Genomic DNA, 19238 nt, shown 5'->3' on the forward strand with positions numbered 1-19238 from the left:
CAACCTTTCCCAGCATCAGAGTCTTTTCCAGTGAGTCAACTCGTTGCATGAGGTGGCCAAAGTATTGCAGTTTCAGCTTTAGCATCAGTCCCTCCAATGAACATCCAGGATTGATCTCCTTTAGAATGGACTGGTTGGATCTCCTTGCAGTCCAAGGGACTCTCAAGAGTCTTCTCCAACACCACAGTTCAAAAGCATCGATTCTTCGACGATCAGCCTTCTTCACAGTCCAACTCTCACATCCATACATGACCACAGGAAAAACCATTGCCTTGACTAGATGGACCTTGGTTGGCAAAGTAATGTCTCTGCTTTTTAATATACTATCAAGGTTGGTCATAACTTTCCTTCCAAGGAGCAAGTGTCTTTTAATTTCATGGCTGCAGTCAGCATCTGCAGTGATTTTGGAGCCCAAAAAAATAAAGTCTGACACTGTTTCCACTGTTTTTCCATCTATTTCCCATGAAGTGATGGGACCAGATGCCATGATCTTTGTTTTCTGAATGTTGAGCTTCAAGCCAACCTTTTCACTCTCCTCTTTCACTTTCATCAAGAGGCTTTTGAGTTCCTCTTCACTTTCTGCCATAAGGGTGGTGTCATCTGCATATCTGAGGTTATTGATATTTCTCCCAGCAATCTTGATTCCAGCTTGTGCTTCTTCCTGCCCAGCGTTCCTCATGTTGTACTCTGCATAGAAGTTAAATAAGCAAGGTGACAATATACAACCTTGACGTACACCTTTTCCTATTTGGAACCAGTCTGTTGTTCCATGTCCAGTTCTAACTGTTGCTTCCTGACCTGCATACAGGTTTCTCAAGAGGCAGGTCAGGTGGTCTGGGATTCCCATCTCTTTCAGAATGTTCCACAGTTTACATATACATGTGCATTAATATACAGTCTTTTCTCTTTCTGACTTATTTCCCACTAAGGCATCATTAATCTTTTAGTAGAAAAAATGTGCCCTAAGAATTCTGCAGAGTCACATTTGCAACTACTTGTTTTTTGCTTGGAACCATTTCCACTACTGGCGGTGCTCCTTTCTTGACTTGAAAGCAGTAGCATCTTTAGGGTACCATTTACCATGAAGGTCTCCTAATTCACAGGCATGAGGAAAATCTATTACTGTTAAAATCTTACCTTGAACTGAAAATGTTTGATCATATGCTGTTTCCTTATTACATTTTGGTAGAATAGTCAACTCCTAGTGACCCCTTGGACTGCAGCACACCAGGCTTCCCTATCTTTCAGTATCTCCTAGATTTTGATCTAATTCACATCCACTGAGTTGGTGATGCTATCTAACCATCTCATCCTCTGCCACTTTCTTCTCATTTGCCTTCAATATTTCCCAGCATCAGGGTCTTGTCCAATGAGTTGGCTCTTTGCATCAGGTAGCTAAATATTGGAGCTTAAGCTTCAGCATCAGTTATCAATGAGTATTTAGGGTTGATTTCCTTTACGAGTGACCGGTTTGATTTCCTTCCAGTCTGGACGACTCTCGACTCTTCTCTAGCACCACAGTTCAAAAGCATCAATGCTTCGGCACTCAACCTTCTTTATGGTCCAACTCTCACATCCATAGATGACTACTGGAAAAACCATGGCTTTGACTATATGGATCTTTGTTGGCAAAATAATGTCTTTGCTTTTAATATGCTGTCTAGGTTTGTCATAGCTTTTCTTCCAAGGAGCAGGCTTCTTTTAATTTCATGGCTGCAGTCTGCATCCATAGTGATTTTGGAGTCCAAGAAAAGAAAGTCTGTCACTGCTTCCACTTTTTTCATTCTATTTGCTATGAAGTGATGGGACCAGATGCCATGAATTTAGTTTTTCAAATGTAGAGTTTCAAGCCAACTTTTCCACTTTCCTCTTTGACCCTCATCAAGAAACTCTTTAGTTCCTCTTCACTTTCTGCCGTGAGGGTGGTGTCATCTGCATATCTGTGGTTATTGATATTTCTCCCAGTAATCTTGATTCCAGTTTGAGCTTCACCAGCCCAGCATTTTGCATGATGTACTCTGCATAGAAGTTAAATAAGCAGGGTGAAGATATACAGCCTTGTCATTTTGAACTAGTCAGTTGCTCTGTGTAAGGCTTTAACTGTTTGTTCTTGACCCAATACAGGTTTCTCACGAGACAGGTAAGGTGGTCTGGAATTCCTGTTTCTTTAAGAATTTTCCACAGTTTGTTGTGATCCACACTGTTAAAAGTTTTTGCTTAGTCAATGAAGCCGAAGTAGATGTTTTTCTGGAATTCTGTTGCTTTCTCTGTGATCGAATGAATGTTACCAATTTGATCTCTGGTTCCTCTATATTTTCTAAACCCAGCATGTACATCTGGACTCTGTTGGTTCATATACTGCTGAAGCCTTGCTTGGAGGATTTTGAGCATTATCTTGCTAGCATGCGAAATGAATGCAGTTGTGCAAAAGTCTGAACATTTTTTGGCACTGCCCTTCTTTGGGTTTGGAGTAAAACTGACATTTTCCATTCCTGTGACCACTGAAGAGGTTTCCAAATTTGCTGACATTGAGTACAGCACTTTCACAGTGTAATCTTTCAGGATTTGAAATAGCTCAACTGGAATTCCATCACCTCCACTAACTCTGTTTGTAATAATGCTTCCTAAGGCCCACTTGACTTCACCCTTGGCTCTAGGTGAGTGACTTCAATTTCTCTGAGTCAATAAGATCTTTTCTGTATAGTTCTGTGCATTCTTGCCAACTTTTCTTAATCTCTTCTGCCTCTGTTAGGACTTTGCCATTTATGTCCTTTATTGTGCCCATCCTTGCATGAAATGTTCCCTGGACATGTCCAGTTTTCTTGAGATCTCTCATCTATCCCATTCTATTGTCGTTCTCCACTTCTTTTCTTTATTCATTGAAGAAGGCCTCTCTCCTTGCTATCCTCTGCATTCAATTGGGTATATCTTTCCCTTTCTCATTTGTCTTTGACTTTTCTTCTTTTCTCAGCTGTTTGTAAGCCCTCCTCAGACAACCACTATGCCTTGCTCCTTTTCTTTTTCTTTGGAACGGTTTTGGTCACTGCTTTCTGTGCAATGTTAGGATCTTCTGTCCATAGTTCTTCAGGCACTCTGTCTCTCAGATCTAATCCCTTGAATCTATTTGTCACCTCCACTGTATAATCATAAGGGATTTGATTTAGGTCATACCTGAATGGTCTAGTGGTTTTCCCTACTTTCTTTAAGCCTGAATTTTGCACTAAGAAGCTGATGATCTGAATCACAGTCATCTCCCAGTCTTGTTTTTGCTAACTGTATGCAGCTTCTCTATCTTCAGCTGCAAAGAATATAAGCAATCTGATTTTGATATTAACTATTTGGTGATGTCCATGTGTAGAGTCTTCTCTTGTTTTGTTGGAAAAAGGTGTTTGTTATGACCAGTGTGTTCTCTTGACAAAACTCTGTTAGCCTTTGCCCTGCTTCATTTTGTACTCTAAGGCCAAACTTGCCTGCTACTGCAGGTATCTCCTGACTTCCTACTTGTGCATTCCAATCCCCTATGATGAAAAGGACATCTTTTTTAGTGTTAGTTCTAGAAGTTCTTGTAATTCTTCATAGAACTGGTCAACTTCAGCTTCTTCAGCATCAGTCGTTGGGGCATATACTTGGATTACTGTGTGTTGAATGGTTTACCTTGGCAACTAAATGAGATCATTCTGTCATTTTTGAGATTGCACCCAAGTACTGCATTTCAGACTCTTGTTGATTATGAAGGATATTCCATTTCTTCCAAAAAATCCTTGCCCACAGTAGTAGATATGGTGGTTATCGAAATTAAATTCACCCATTCTAGTTTGTATTAGTTCACTGATTGCTAAGATGTTGGTATTCACTCTTGCCATTTCCTGCTTTCAGTTCAGTTCAGTTCAGTTCAGTCGCTCAGTCATGTCCGACTCTCCACGACCCCATGAATCACAGCACGCCAGGCCTCCCTGTCCATCACCAACTCCCGGAGCTCACTCAAACTCATGTCCACAGAGTCGGTGATGCCATCCAGCCATCTCATTCTCCGTTGTCCCCTTCTCCTCCCGCCCCCAACCTTTCCCAGCATCAGAGTCTTTTTCAGTGAGTCAACTCGCCGCATGAGGTGGCCAAAGTATTGCAGTTTCAGCTTTAGCATCAGTCCCTCCAATGAACATCCAGGATTGATCTCCTTTAGAATGGACTGGTTGGATCTCCTTGCAGTATAAGGGACTCTCAAGAGTCTTCTCCAACACCACAGTTCAAAAGCATCGATTCTTCAGCGATCAGCTTTCTTCACAGTCCAACTCTCACATCCATACATGACCACGGGAAAAACCATTGCCTTGACTAGACGGACCTTGGTTGGCAAAGTAATGTCTCTGCTTTTTAATATACTATCAAGGCTGGTCATAACTTTCCTTCCAAGGAGCAAGCGTCTTTTAATTTCATGGCTGCAGTCAGCATCTGCAGTGATTTTGGAGCCCAAAAAAATAAAGTCTGACATTGTTTCCACTGTTTTTCCATCTATTTCCCATGAAGTGATGGGACCAGATGCCATGATCTTTGTTTTCTGAATGTTGAGCTTCAAGCCAACCTTTTCACTCTCCTCTTTCACTTTCATCAAGAGGCTTTTGAGTTCCTCTTCACTTTCTGCCATAAGGGTGGTGTCATCTGCATATCTGAGGTTATTGATATTTCTTCCAGCAATCTTGATTCCAGCTTGTGCTTCTTCCTGCCCAGCGTTCCTCATGATGTACTCTGCATAGAAGTTAAATAAGCAAGGTGACAATATACAACCTTGACGTACACCTGTATCCAATTTACCTTGATTCATGGACCTAACATCCCAGGTTCCTATGCAGTATTGTTCTTTACACCTTTGGACTTCACTTTTATCACCAGATTGCAACCACAACATAGCGTCAGCTCTGCTTTGGCCCAGCCACTTCATTGTTTCTCAAGCTATTAGTAATTGCCCTCTGCTCCTCCCCAGTAGCATCTTGGACCCCTTCCGACCTGCGGTAGCTCATCTCCTGATATTGTATATTTTTGCCTTTTCACACTGTTCATGGGGTTCTCAAAGCAAGAATATGAGAGTGGTTTGCCATTCCCTTCTTCAATGGACCACGTTTTCTCAGAATTCTCCACTGTGGCCCATCCATCTTGGGTTGCCCTGCACAACAGTGTTCATAGATTCATTGAATTATGTTCGTTGGCCAAAACAAGACTTTGATGCATGAAGGCAGATACTTGCCATATACATGTGTTTTTATTTTTGTGATTCTTATTATTTTTATGTATAATACGGGCTGTGAAATAACAGGTGAGTTAAGTCATAATGGTAAAATTTGCTTCTAAGCAAATAGTTAAATTTTTCCAATAGTCCCTGTCTGTGTGCTCAGTCACATTCAGCTCTTTACCACCGCATGGACTATAACCCACCAGGCTCTTCTGTTCATGGGATTTCCCAGGCAAGAATACTGGAATGAGTTGCCATTTCCTCCTTCGTGGGATCTTCCCTACTCAGGGATCGAACCCATGTTTCCTGCAGCTCCTGATTGGCAGGTGGATTCTTTACCACTGAGCCACCTGGGAAGCTCCAGCATTACCTGTGACCTTCTGAATAAACTTAGTGTCCAGTTGGTCTCTCTGTGAAGTCAATTTTGAAACTGATGGACTTTTTAAAATGTTTAGATTTAGCACTGCAATTTAAAACTCACTATAGATTTTGATATATTTAGATTTACTAAAAAATTTTTAGTTATGACTTGTTTCTTGTGACTCTGAAGAAAACTTAAGTATTTTTCTATATCAATAAGTTAGTTCAGAATTGTCACTGTGAATGTTAAATATTTCAATATTTCATGTGACACCTATAAATCATATAGTTATGCGAGAAAATTTTTCACATACAATCTAAGTGACTCAAATGAAGTAACTTCAATTTTAATTTATGTGACTAGGAAATAAATGGCCTAAAAGGGCATATGTTTCTCATTGTTGCTGTTCTTTAATCTCTACATTGTGTCTGACTGTTTTGTGATCCCATGGACTATAGCCTGCCAGGCTCATCTGTCAATGAGATTTCCCAGGCAAGAATACTGTAGTGGGTTGCTATTTCTTTCTCCAGGGTATCTTCCCAACCCAGGGATTGAACCCATGTCCCCTGAATTGTCAGGTGGATTCTTTACCACTGAGCCATCAGGGAAGCTCATGTTTTTCTTACATGTATTTTAAAGAATAAACAAAGATAAGTCACATAATATATTGAGAAGTTCCAGCTACTTAGAATTAGAATTGTGAACATAATCATCTTATTTGTTATAAGGAGTAAGATATTACATATAAGAGTATTTAATGTTATATATGGTATAAAATGTTTTCATGGTATCAAATACAAATACTGATTAGACTACTGATGAGTTTCACCTTTCTAAATGAGTATTCACAAATGCATGCACAATTTATATAATTTAATGTGATTTGTGGAGTTCAGAGTTTGCACTTCCTGCACTTTAGGATTACAAAAGTAGTGTTATAGATAATTGTTCATAGCTGTGCTAATATTGTAAAAGTTTTATGAATATATCTTCTAGAAAAGTCAGCTTCTGGCCTAACACTGTTAAAAGTAAACTTGAATTTTTTTTTCTGATATAATGATGTAAGAAGTGTATTCTCTCAGGGCATTTTGCAGTGTCATTTATATATGAGAATATTGGCTTTCTTGGAAGATAAGAAGTATATGATTTATTTAACTTGGGAGATGTCTGTGCTTTTCATGAGCACATTTTATGAAAAATAAATAGATGGTTGGTGCCTAATTTGTTAATAAATAAACACAATGGGCTACAAATATGCCACCCATTTTATATAATCTTAATGCATTGGGTGTACATGTTATTCTGAAACAGATTTAATTCTTTCTGAAGTAAGTAACTTATTCAAATTTAAAACCAATTAATCGTTATACATAAAACATAATATTTATAAGCTATCACTTGTATTTTGATACAGGATTTGTGACAAGTACAGTAAGATGAAAATCAATTTTTTAAATTGTCCCAAACAGTATGAAATTATAGTTGATGTTATTTCAACCACATATATTGATTTCTATAACCTACAGGGAGGCCTGGCGTGATGTGATTCATGGGGTCGCAAAGAGTTGGGCACGACTGAGCAACTGAATTGACTGACTGACTGATTATATACTTTTAACTATTATGTTTTTTTCAATATCATCAGACTTTAAAACATCAGTTATTCCTTAATATCATCAATATCTAATCGGTACTCACTTGTCTAACAGTCTAAGCATCATAATTTTCCCCCTTCTCTTTATGCAGTCAAATCAGGATCTTTTCTTAAGTTGAAGTATAATTTCTTTACTAACTCTGAACTCCCAGTCCATCCTTCTCCCTCCCCTCTCCTTGGCAACCACAAGTCCATTCTCATGAGCCCGTTTCTGTTTCATGGATAGGTTCAATTGTGCCATATTTTTAGATTTCACCTTTAAGTAACACCATGTGGTACTTGTCTTTATAACTTACTTCACTTAGTATGGTAATCACTAGTTGCTTCCATGTGGCTGCAAATGGCGTTATTTTGTTCTTTTTTATGGCTGAGTAGTATTCCATTGTATATTTGTATGACATCTTCTTTATCCATTCATCTGTTGGTGAACATTTAGATTACTTCCATGTCTTGGATATTGTGAATATTGCTGCTGTGAACATAGAAGTGCATGTGTCTTTTGGAATTATAGTTTTGTCTGGGTGTATTTCCACGAGTGGGATTGCTGAATCATATGGTAGTTCTATCTTTAGTTTTCTAAGGCACCGCCACGGTATTTTCTAAAGTGACTGCACCAACTGACATTCCCACCAACAGTCTAGAATAGTTTCCTTTTCTTGATATCCTTTCTAGCATTTATTTGTAGAGGTTTTCATAATGGCCATCCTGATCAGTGTGAGATGGCACCTCATTGTAGTTTTAATTTGCATTTCTCTAATTATTGCCTGTGTTGAACATCTTTTCATGTGCCTAATGGTCATCTGGGTGTCGTCTTTGGTAAATGTCTAGATCTCTACCCATTTTTTGATTAGGTTGTTAGTTTTTTGTGGTTGAATTACATGAGCTGTTTGTATATTTTGGTGTTTAATACTTGCCTGTTGTGTCATTTGCAAACATTTTCTCCTATTCCATAGGTTGTCATTTTTCTTATGATTTCTTTTGCTGTGCAAAAGCTTTTTAAGTTTGATTTAAGTCACTCAGTCATGTCCGACTCTTTGAGACCTCATTTGTTTTATTTCTTTTTATCTCTATTGCCTTAGGAGACTGACCTAAGAAAACATTGGCACATATATGTCAGAATGTTTTGCCTATGTTCTCTTCTAGGATTTCCATACTGTCTTGTCTTATATTTATGTCTTTAAGCCATTTTGCAGTCTAACTTTGAGTTGCATGCAGCCATCCCACTTTCCCAGCACTGCTTGCTGAGTAGACTGTCTTTTCCCCATTTGTCCCCTCCTTGCCTCCTTCGGCAAACATTAACGACCAGAGGTGTATGGGTTTCTTTCTGGGCTCTCTACCGAGTTCCATTATCCCGTATGTCTGTTTTTATACCAGTACCACAGTGTTTTAATTAGTGTAGCTTTCTACTATTGTCTGAAGTCTGAGAGAGTTATGCCTCCTGCTTCCCACACCCACCACACCCCAAGATTGCTTTGGCAGTACTGGGTCTTTTATGGTTCCATATAAAAATGCCATGGGTAATTTGATAGGGATTGTATTAAATCTGTAGATTGCTTTGGGTAGTATTGCCATCTTAACAGTATTAATTCTTTCAATCCAAGAGCATGGAATATCTTTCCATTTCTTTGAATTATTATGCTTTTTAATTTTTAAGGCTTTCTTTTCTCTTTCATTGACATAAAGAATTCTATATGTAAAATTCTGAGGCACAGATATCCTCAACTAATGTCATCTTTAAAACTTAATTACAAAGCAATAGTACATGCTTACTATTCTTTGAATGGAATGTGTATTTTGTATTGGTTGTTATTTCCTAGATTTGCTTTATTAAAACTGAAGTTAAAAATCCGTTCTCTCAAAGAATTCATATTAGTTGATTAGGTAATAAACACTGGTTGAATAAGAAATTATAAGAAACATTAAAAATTCCTGATAATGGATAAAACTTGGTCAGGGAGTGCGGGATATCAAGGTTGATAAGACAGAAATTATTTTCTCTGAATACAAACAATTAGGGTTGTTTTATCTAAAATTTAAAACAAATTTTAAAATCTAAAGCCAGCGTTAAAATCACTAGAGGTGTTCTTTTTACTAACAGCGTTTGTTGGCAGTTCTAACCAATGTCAGTATTAAAATTCCCTTCCTAAAAAAAAATTAGTTTCTGGGCTTAGGTTCTAAATAATTGTGGCAGTTACTTTTGAACTTTAATTGTATACAAGAAATAAATTTTTGAATATACATATACATTCAAATCAGAACCTATTTTAAGTGTCTCCTTTAGTAAATATTGATTGTATTCTCCAAATAATTTAATTCAGAGAACCCAATTATATAACCCCATATAGCAACATATTGAGTCTTGGTTTGTAATAGCTCAAAACCATTACGTTTACTCTGGACAAAATTTGCGTCTCCAACCCTGTGTTACTAGATAGATATTCCTAACTACAAAAAAACTGATTCAAAGTAAATGATGAGAGTTTAACATGTGTACCTAGTTACTTAGTCATATCTGACTCTTTGTGACTTAGTCATATCTGACTCTTTGTGATCCTCTGGACTGTAGCCTACCAGGCTCCTCTCTCCATGGAATTTTTCAGGCAAAAATACTGCAGAGGGTTTCCATTTCCTCCTCCAGGGGTTCTTCTTGACTTGGGGATTGAGCCCACGTCTCCTGTGTCTCCTGCACTCCAGGACACTGCACTGTGCAAACCATTCTTTACCTGCTGAGCCGTCAGGGAAGCCTCAAGTTTACTATAAAGATGAAAATAAGATTTGTTTCAATTCTTTTTTTTTTTAATGCCAGGAGAAACAAGTCCAGTTTAGCGAAGTTGTACTATACAAAACAGCACACAAAACTCATTTTCATTTATTGTTAAAATGGAATTGAGTAGTTGTTTATGGAAAGTAAAGTAAGTCCTATGTGTTCAATAACATTGAAGACATGAAATAATTTTAGAGAAATTGAAATATGTCCCAGATTTATATGCTGAAAAGTATAACATCCATGAAAGAAGCTAAAAACTATCTAAATAAATGGATAAATATACTTGAATTGAACCATTTAATACTGTCAGGATGTCAGTTTCTCCCAGAATTCATTTAAAAATTCATTATAAGTCCAGTAAAATTCCAGCAGAACTTTCATAGATTTTGTCAACTAATTTAAAATGTACACAAAAGAGCAAAGGACCAAAGTTTTGAAGTAAAACTATTACAAGGCTCACAGTAATTGAGTTTGAAATTTACCCTGAAGCTATGATAATCAATAGAGTGGGATATTTTCATAATAAATATATTGTAAGTCACAGAGAAATAGATGTGTATATTTCATTTTAAACAAAAAATTTGACTCTTCAATAAGCTCATATTGAAATAACATAATAAATCTTCAATTCATATCTGATATTGGAGCATATTGCTATATACATGAGACATATAATTGCAAATGCATATCTCTAAAGGACTTATATTCAAAGTTTATGAAGGACTTTTATACTCAGTAATAAGAATAAGTTGGCAACTAAAAAAATGCAAAATATTTAAAGAAATACTTTACCAAGGATGAGATAAAACTGGGAAATAAATATTTGTTACCATTTTTCATTAGAAAAATCTATCTTAAAGAGATACCACTACACATTTACTAGGATGGCTAAAGACCAAAAAAAAATAAATGAAGGGTTTGGAAGGAGAAAGGATGAGTGTTTGACATTCATACTTATAGAACACAGAATAATTTGGAGACTTTGGAAGATCTTTGGTAATTTCTTATAAAGCTAAACATACACTGCTAAACATACACAAGTCACCATTCTCATTCAAAGGTAGAACACATGTGGTCACTTAAAGACCTACACACAAATGTTCTTAGGAGCCTTCTTTATACTTGTGTAGAACTGGAATCACCTGAAAACACATCCAATGGGGAATGGGGATAAAGATATTAGCTTATTCATAATGTATTGCTGTCACCATGAAAAGAATAACAAGGGTGGATTTAAAAACATAAAACTAAGCCAGACATAAAAATCTACATGTTTGTAATTGCAGCTATATTTTACAAGAATATGTATTTACACAGAACCAGGTTGTTGCCAGGAGCAGAGAGGAAGGAATATCTAAAGGGGACTGAGGGAGATTTTTCTAGCAATAGAAACATTGCATATTTCAATCATGGTAAAATTTCCATGGTTCTGCATGGTTCTCAAAGTAATTGAATTACACGGCTAAGCAGAAAGATTTCTACTACAGGTGAATCATATTCAGCAAGTCTGAATTTGAAAAAATACGCAAACAGTGTTAGGAGGGTTAGAGTTGTTTTAGCTGCTGGGAGAGAGCACTGTTTCTCCTGGAAGAGAGGATATTCAAATATTATCCTTTGATAAATAAATATGTATATTATCTCACGTCGGACTTGGAAGTGACAATGCTTTCTAAAAAATGTAAAACCAGGGGGAAAATAAGATAGTAAAAAGATATAACTGATGGAACCAATAGAAAGCGAAGTATGAGATCTTATATTAAAACCAAAGTATGTCAGAAACTGCATTTAAAAACACATATAGTTGAATTACTCCAACTAGACAAAGCAAGATGTCTTTCAGACTAATTTTTATGTATTTATTTTTTTTTACAGCTGGAAGTTTGTACTTTTTATTTTATTTTATTTTAACAATTTTAGGAATCTTTACTTAAAAACAACCTTATCTTAAAATGGAGTAACTTTGGTTTTACGAGCAGCAAGCAAAGTACAGAAGCAAAAATGCATTCATTTCAGTTCAGTACAGTTCAGTCGCTCAGTCGTGTCCGACTCTCCGCGACCCCATGAATCACAGCACGCCAGGCCTCCCTGTCCATCAAAATGCATTACAGGAGCATTAAGTTCTACAATAGGTCACAGCGTCTAATCCAAAATCACACCCCTAATATCATTTTTCAGGATATCTGGGAAATAGTTATTTCCCAGGATGTCTGAACCATAGCTACTCTATTTTGACTTTTAATTATTAAAAAAAAAATTTTTTTTAATAGCCAAAACAGAGGTCACCATTAATGACGTCAGTGTTTTTCTAGGTATGAGAAGATGCGAGATTTTGGAACTCATAAAACCTTTTTCTGAAAAGGTCTATCTGAAGGCCTGTTCTGCCAGTTTTTTTTTTTTTTTCAGAGCACAGTGCCTCCTTCCTGATTTTCACCATGAACTTCTTTCAGGGGGTGTTGAAGTTCAGCAGCTTGCAATGGTCATGATGTAATCTTTGTAGAGGCAGCTGGCAAGTACCAACTTCCAGTCAGCAGGGTCCCTTCATAGCCACATATCTGACCATGTGACACCATTTCATGGCCATTGTGTCCCGCGGTGCTGGGAAGGCTCATTCCCAGGTCTAGGGAAGTGATGGGCCACTCAGTGTGCTAAAATTGGACCAGGCCTTGCAAGTAGCAAAAGTCTCTGGACCACTGTCTTACTAGCCTCCTGGACCAGGAAAATATTTCCTCTTGTTGCTTTTTCCCATACCCAGAGTCACCTTATTACAATTATTGATCTCATATGGAACTGTCAGTTCAGCATTATATCACAGGCTCAGTGAAACAAGTGACATAGAAAATAATATAGCCATAGCTAGCAGGGCTTCCCTGGTGGCTCAGAGGTTAAAGCGTCTGCCTCCAATGCGGGAGACCCGGGTTCGATCCCTGGGTCGGGAAGATCCCCTGGAGAAGGAAATGGTAACCCACTCCAGTATTCTTGCCTGGAGAATCCCATGGACAGAGAAGCCTGGTAGGCTACAGTCCACAGGGTCGCAAAGAGTCAGACACTACTGAGTGACTTCACTTAGCAGTTATTAGTAAAATAAGCAGTTGTCAGGTTTGTAGACATGTAAAAACTCATTCTGCTTATACAAAAACTCTGTTAGACTTGTGCCATCTTAATGTCCTTAAACCATGGTAACAGTCTGCTTCTAAATTGGAAAATTAAAAACAATAGCTGGAAATCAGAGTCAGGGCTATGGGAAATCCAAGATGGCTGCTTGGCTTTTCCCAGCTCCCTGACAAACCTCATTTTTTATTTGATGGGTTAAAGCCTCCGTGGCTACAGGGCCTCCATAATGAAAAATCACGGAATATTAAGTTTTTGTAAATTGTTAAATTAAATTTCTAGTTTTGTTGATGTCTAGTGTTTACTAAGACTCACTGCTGAGACAGTTCCTTGTTACGTGATACTGCTAAAAGATATAATTAAGTTATTAAAAAGGACACTCTAGGTTAGTTTCTAAGGCTTACCTCAGTAACCAATCTTCAGATAAAGGTCCGATGCTCCATAATGTACAACCAGGAGATTAACACCAGACTGTAATCATTTAACAAATAAAGTCAGGTGACTTGGGGTATACCAGGCTTTATCTAATGAAGTTCAGACTAATTTTTAACATTTAGAATTTTTATATACAAGAACTCTAAAGCATAAACTATTAATATTTTGAAATTAAAAATTATAAGAAGGAAGAGAAGGAGAAGAAATAGAGGAGAGGTGGTTTCCATTTCAGATTGTAAGACATTTGGATGTCACCACTTCGTTTGTGTCTTATTTTTAGATATAAGTGAGACTCAAAGAAGTGACTAAAGCGGGCAGTTTTCATACCTTTAGACAATTATCTGTGAGGGTTTTGGAAAAACAACAAAAAGTCTGGGCTTGGAGTAACAAGTTAATGAAGTAATAGGGTTTGTTTCTATAGCTTTCTCAGTCTTGAATTCCCTCTCTCTGGTGATAAGGATGCCTTCTACCTTCCTAATACAGGGAAGGTATCTTCACAAGAAAGATTTATGTCTGGCTTTCAGGGAGACAAAGGAGGGTCAGGGTATCTGGCAGTGGCTGCTCAAGTAACCTTAAATTGAAAAAATCAACATGCCATAGTGGTACATTTTGGTCCCCCTCACTGTATTTCAAATGACTACCATATGATCAAAGAGAAAACCAAATACAAGCAATTTTGGAAACATGACTATATATTCTTAGGCTGTATGTTTGGATTTTAGCAGTGTGGTATGTGTACATAATACACATATTGGTATAATGGCATCTATTCTGAAAATATGTTGTTATTAGGTTAAAAAATATATGAATATATTGAAGATTGATCCTGGGAGACAAAGTTTACAAAAGAAGGGAGATACTAATAAGAAGTGAGGAAGGCAAGAAGGGATCCTATAAGGTTGGATTGAAATTAGAGCTATCACTATGATATTATGAGTTTATACTTTAAATTTTAGACACTGAAATTATAGTATATAAATGTCATGTATAGTTAAATTTTAAATGCAACTTTTATATATTTGTATTTGGTATGTTTGTAGGTGAGTGGTGCAATGTTTTTACCTAGTTCTTTCCTCTAAAATGGCCCAGAAGCAGATACTCCAGTAGCGAAGGATAGTACACTTTAGCTCAGAAATCTTGGTTGATAAATACAATTTCCCAATAAGAACTAGACTCTGGGGAAATAGCCGATTCCAGTGCTGAAACAGTATAAGTACAAGATGTGTCTGGACATGCCAGAAAGTAAGAAAGTCCTTTTAAAAAAATGGGTTATGTCAAAAGTATAAAAAGCCATTTTGAATAGCTTCACCTGTCCAAATGTATAATTCAAACATCAAAATAAGATGACAGTAATGAACAATAGTCCATTGAATAATATAAAAATCTGTTTGCATGTAAATTTAAAAAGACAATGAAAGGGGGAAAATAAATTTCTTCCTTACAGCTGAATGCCAACTAATAAACATAGAAACAATAATAAAGTTACAAAACTGTCACTACAAAACTTTCAAAAGTTGATTCCAAAAACTATCATTCAGGATTGCTAAGTCTATTGAGTGAAAGGTTAAAAAAACAGAATATTTCCATAATATCAAATTATTTCCCTAATTACTTATCAATTACACAGTGAGTAGCTTTACAGTGGAAAAAACTTGGTGGGAAACACTCAATTACACAGTGAGTAGCTTTACAGTGGAAAAAACTTGGTGGGAACACTCAGTGTTCACTACTAATAGGGCACATGGACACAATGTTCCTTTTGTGATGCACTGTGAACGTTGTATTACTGCTCTATATTCCTATTGGCCAAATTATGTACCTTTGCCACTGGAAAATATTTATCAGTATGATGTTCCTGGCTTATTAAAGTCTAAAATTATTATTCCTGGCTTATTAAAGTCCGAGGGTCAAAAATCGGGCAATTAAATGATGTTTTCTTTGTATTGCTTATGGTGAAAGAAGTCATTCTCAATATTATTGCAGAAAGAAGTTCATCTTATCTACTATCACTGTTGCGGTTCAGTCACACAGTCATGTCTGACTGTGACCCCAGGGACTGCAGCATGCCAGGCTTCCCTATCCTTCACCGTCTCTTGGAATTTGTTCAAACTCTTGTCCATTGACTTGATGACGCCATCCAGCCATCACATCCTCTGTCGTCCCCTTCTCCTCCTGCCTTCTATCTTCCATCAGGATCTTTTCCAGTGAGTCAGCTCTTCACATGAGGAGGCCATAGTATTGGAGCTTCAGCTTCAGAATCTGTCCTTTCAGTGAGTATTCAGGGTTGATTTCCTTTAGGATTGACTGGTTTGATCTCCAGGCTGTCCAGGGACTCTCAAGAGTCTTCTCCAACACCACAGTTCAAAAGCAGCAATTGTTCAGCGCTCAGTCTTTTTAATTGTCCAACTCTTTCATCCATCCATAACTACTGAAAAAGACATAGCTTTGACTACACGAACCTGTATCAACAATGTCTCTACTTTTTAATATGCTGTCTAGGTTTGGCATAGGTTTCCTTCCAAGAAGCAAGCATCTTTTAATTGGCTGCAGCCCACAGTGATTCTGGACACCAAGAAAATAAAGTCAGTCACTGTTTCCCCACCTATTTGCATGAAGTGATGGGACCAGATGCCATAATCTTAGTTTTCTGAATGTTGAGCTTTAAGCCAACTTTTCCCCTCTCCTCTTTCACTTTCATCAAGAGGCTCTTTAGTTCCTCTTCACTTTCTGCCATAAGGGTGTTGTCATCTGCATATCTGAGGTTATTGATGTTTCTCCCAGCAATCTTGATTCCAGCTTGTGCTTCATTCATCCTGGCAATTTTGCATGATGTACTCTGCATATAATTTAAATAAGCAGGGTGACAATATACAACCTTGATGTACTCCTTTCCAATTTGGAACCAGTCCGTTCCATGTCTGGTTTTAACTGTTGCTTTTTTACCTGTATTCAGGTTTCTCAGGAGGCAGGTAAGGTGGTCTGATATTTCCTACTTTTTAAGAATTTTCCATAATTTGTTGTGATCCACACAGTCAAAAGTTTTAGCATAGTCAATGAAACAGAAGTAAATATTTTTCTGGAATTCCCTTTCTTTTTTGATGATTCAAAGCATGTTGGCAATTTGATCTCTTGTTCCTCTGCCTTTTCTAAATCCACTTTGAACATCTGGAAGTTCTTGGTTCACCTACTGTTGAAGCCTAGCTTGAAGGATTTTGAGCATTACTTTGCTAGCATGTAAAATGAGTACAATTGTGTGGTATGTGAACATTCTTTGGCATTGTCTTTCTTTGGGATTGGAATGAAAACTGACCTTTTCCAGTCCTGTGGCAACTGCTGAGTTTTCCAAATTTGCTGGCATACTGAGTGCAGCACTTTCACAGCATCATCTTTTAAGATTTGAAATAGCTCAACTGGAATTCCATCACCTCCACTATCTTTGTTTGTAGTGATACTTCCTAAGGCCCTCTTGGCTTCACATTCCAGGATGTCTGGCTCTATGTGAGTGATCACACCATCATGATTATCTATCAGATATCTTTTTTGTATGGTTCTTCTGTTTATTCTTGCCAACCCTCATAATATCTTCTGCTTCTGTTAGGTCCATACCATTTCTGTCCTTTATTGTGCCCATCTTTGCATGAAATGTTCCCTTGTTATCTCTACTGTTTTTGGATCGATCTCTAGTCTTCTCCATTCTCTCATTTCCCTCTATTCTTTGCATTGTTCACTTAAAATAACTTTCTTACCTCTCCTTGTTATTCTCTGGAACTCTGCATTCAGATGGGTGTAAATAATTTGCCTTTTCTCTTTTGCCTTTCGTTTCTCTTTTCTCAGCCATTTGTAAGGCCTCCTCAGGCAACCACTTTGTCTTTTTGCATTTCTTTTTCTTGGGGATGGTTTTGGTCACAGCCTGTCATACAATGGTACAGACCTCTGTCCATAGTTTTTCAGGCACTCTATCTGATCTAATCCCTTGAATCTATTTGTCACTTCCACTATATAATCATAAAGAATTTGATTTAGGTCATACCTGAATGTCCTAGTGTTTTTCCCTACGTTCTTCATTTTAAAGTAGTCTATGGAATTTTCCAGGGAAGAATACTAGAGTGGGTTCCCATTCCCTTTTTCATGGGCTCTTCCTGACCCAGGGATTGAACTCAGGTCTCCTGCATTGCAGGCAAATTCTTTACCATCTGAGCCACAATGGAAGCCCCTACTACTATCTTACACATTTTCAAAATATATCAAAAGTTAGGTAAAGTCAATGGACATTGACTATCCAAAAGTTTTGCCTTTCTTTCATTTGTCATGTCTTTTCAAGATATTAAATACTTCAAAATAAAAACCACTGAAATTACATTGATTTTTTTAAGTTCTTTGATTCATTTTATTAGCTTTGACTTCTATTCTTTTTCTTCATTTTTATTAAGGCCTTCTTTGTTTAGATGCTTAAAATTTTCACACCAAAATGGAAGGGGAGTTACAGAGATTTTCTGTAATTCTGCCCCCCACACCTGTGTAGCCTCCCCAGTTTTCAGCATCCCCACCAGAAGGTTGATTTATTATAATTTATGAACATCATAATCACCCAAGGTACATAGTTTACTTTTGGGTTCACTTCTGGTGTCATACACTCTATGGGCTTGAACATGTGTTCATTTGTGTATAAACAAGTACCATCATTATGGTATGAGTTCATGTGTGCTAAGTCACTTCAGTCATGTCCATGGGATTCTCCAGGCAAGAATACTGGAGTGGATTGCCATGCCGTCCTCCAGGGGATCTTTGCAATCCAGGGATGGAAACCGCAACTCTTATGTCTCCTGCATTGATAGGCAGGCTCTTTACCACTGAGCCACCTGGGAAGTCATCATTATGGTACAGTACTCTCCTAAATATTTTACTCCCCTAAAAATCCTCTGTGCTCTGACTAGTCATCTTTCTGCCATCTCACCCCAGACTCCTGGCTATTGTTGAACATTTACCATCTCTATAGTTTTATCTTCTCCAAAATATTATATAGTTGGAATCATACTATATGTAGCCTTGTCTGATTGGTTTTTTTGAGTGAGTCATATACACATTTAAGTTTCTTCCATGTCTTTTCTCATTTCTTTTTAGCACTGGGTATTACTTCATTGTCTAAATGTAAGAAGCCACCAAACTGTCTACCAAAATGACTGTACGATTTTGTTGTGTTTCCAGCAGCAATATATGAGAGTTCCAGTTGCTTTACATTCTCATAAACACTTAGTATTCAGTGTCTTGGATTTTGGCCGTTTGGTCTTCCCTGGTGGCTCAGATGGTAAAGAATCTGCCCGCAGTGCAGGAGACCCAGTTTCGATCCCTAGGTCAGGAAGATCCCCTTGGAGAAGGGAATGGCAACCCACTCCAGTGTGCTTGCCTAGAGAATTCCATGGACAGAGGAGCTTAGTGGGTGGGTGGATGTCCATGGGGTTGCACAGAGTCAGACACGACTGAATAACTTCCACTTTCAGAGATGTGTAGTGTTATTTCATTGTTCTAATTTGTATTTACTTGATGGTATAGAATGTGAAGTATCTTTTCATATGCTTGTTTGACAACTTTATGTTGTCTTTGATATGGCACTTTGTTAGGTATTTGGCCCATTTTTATTTAGATTGGTTTTCTTATTTTTAGCTTTCAGGGGTCTTTGTAATTTTGGATG

Source organism: Moschus berezovskii, chromosome 26, assembly GCF_049115385.1.
Source record: "Moschus berezovskii isolate FMDL1 chromosome 26, NW_MosBer_1.0, whole genome shotgun sequence".
Classification (NCBI taxonomy): domain Eukaryota; kingdom Metazoa; phylum Chordata; class Mammalia; order Artiodactyla; family Moschidae; genus Moschus; species Moschus berezovskii.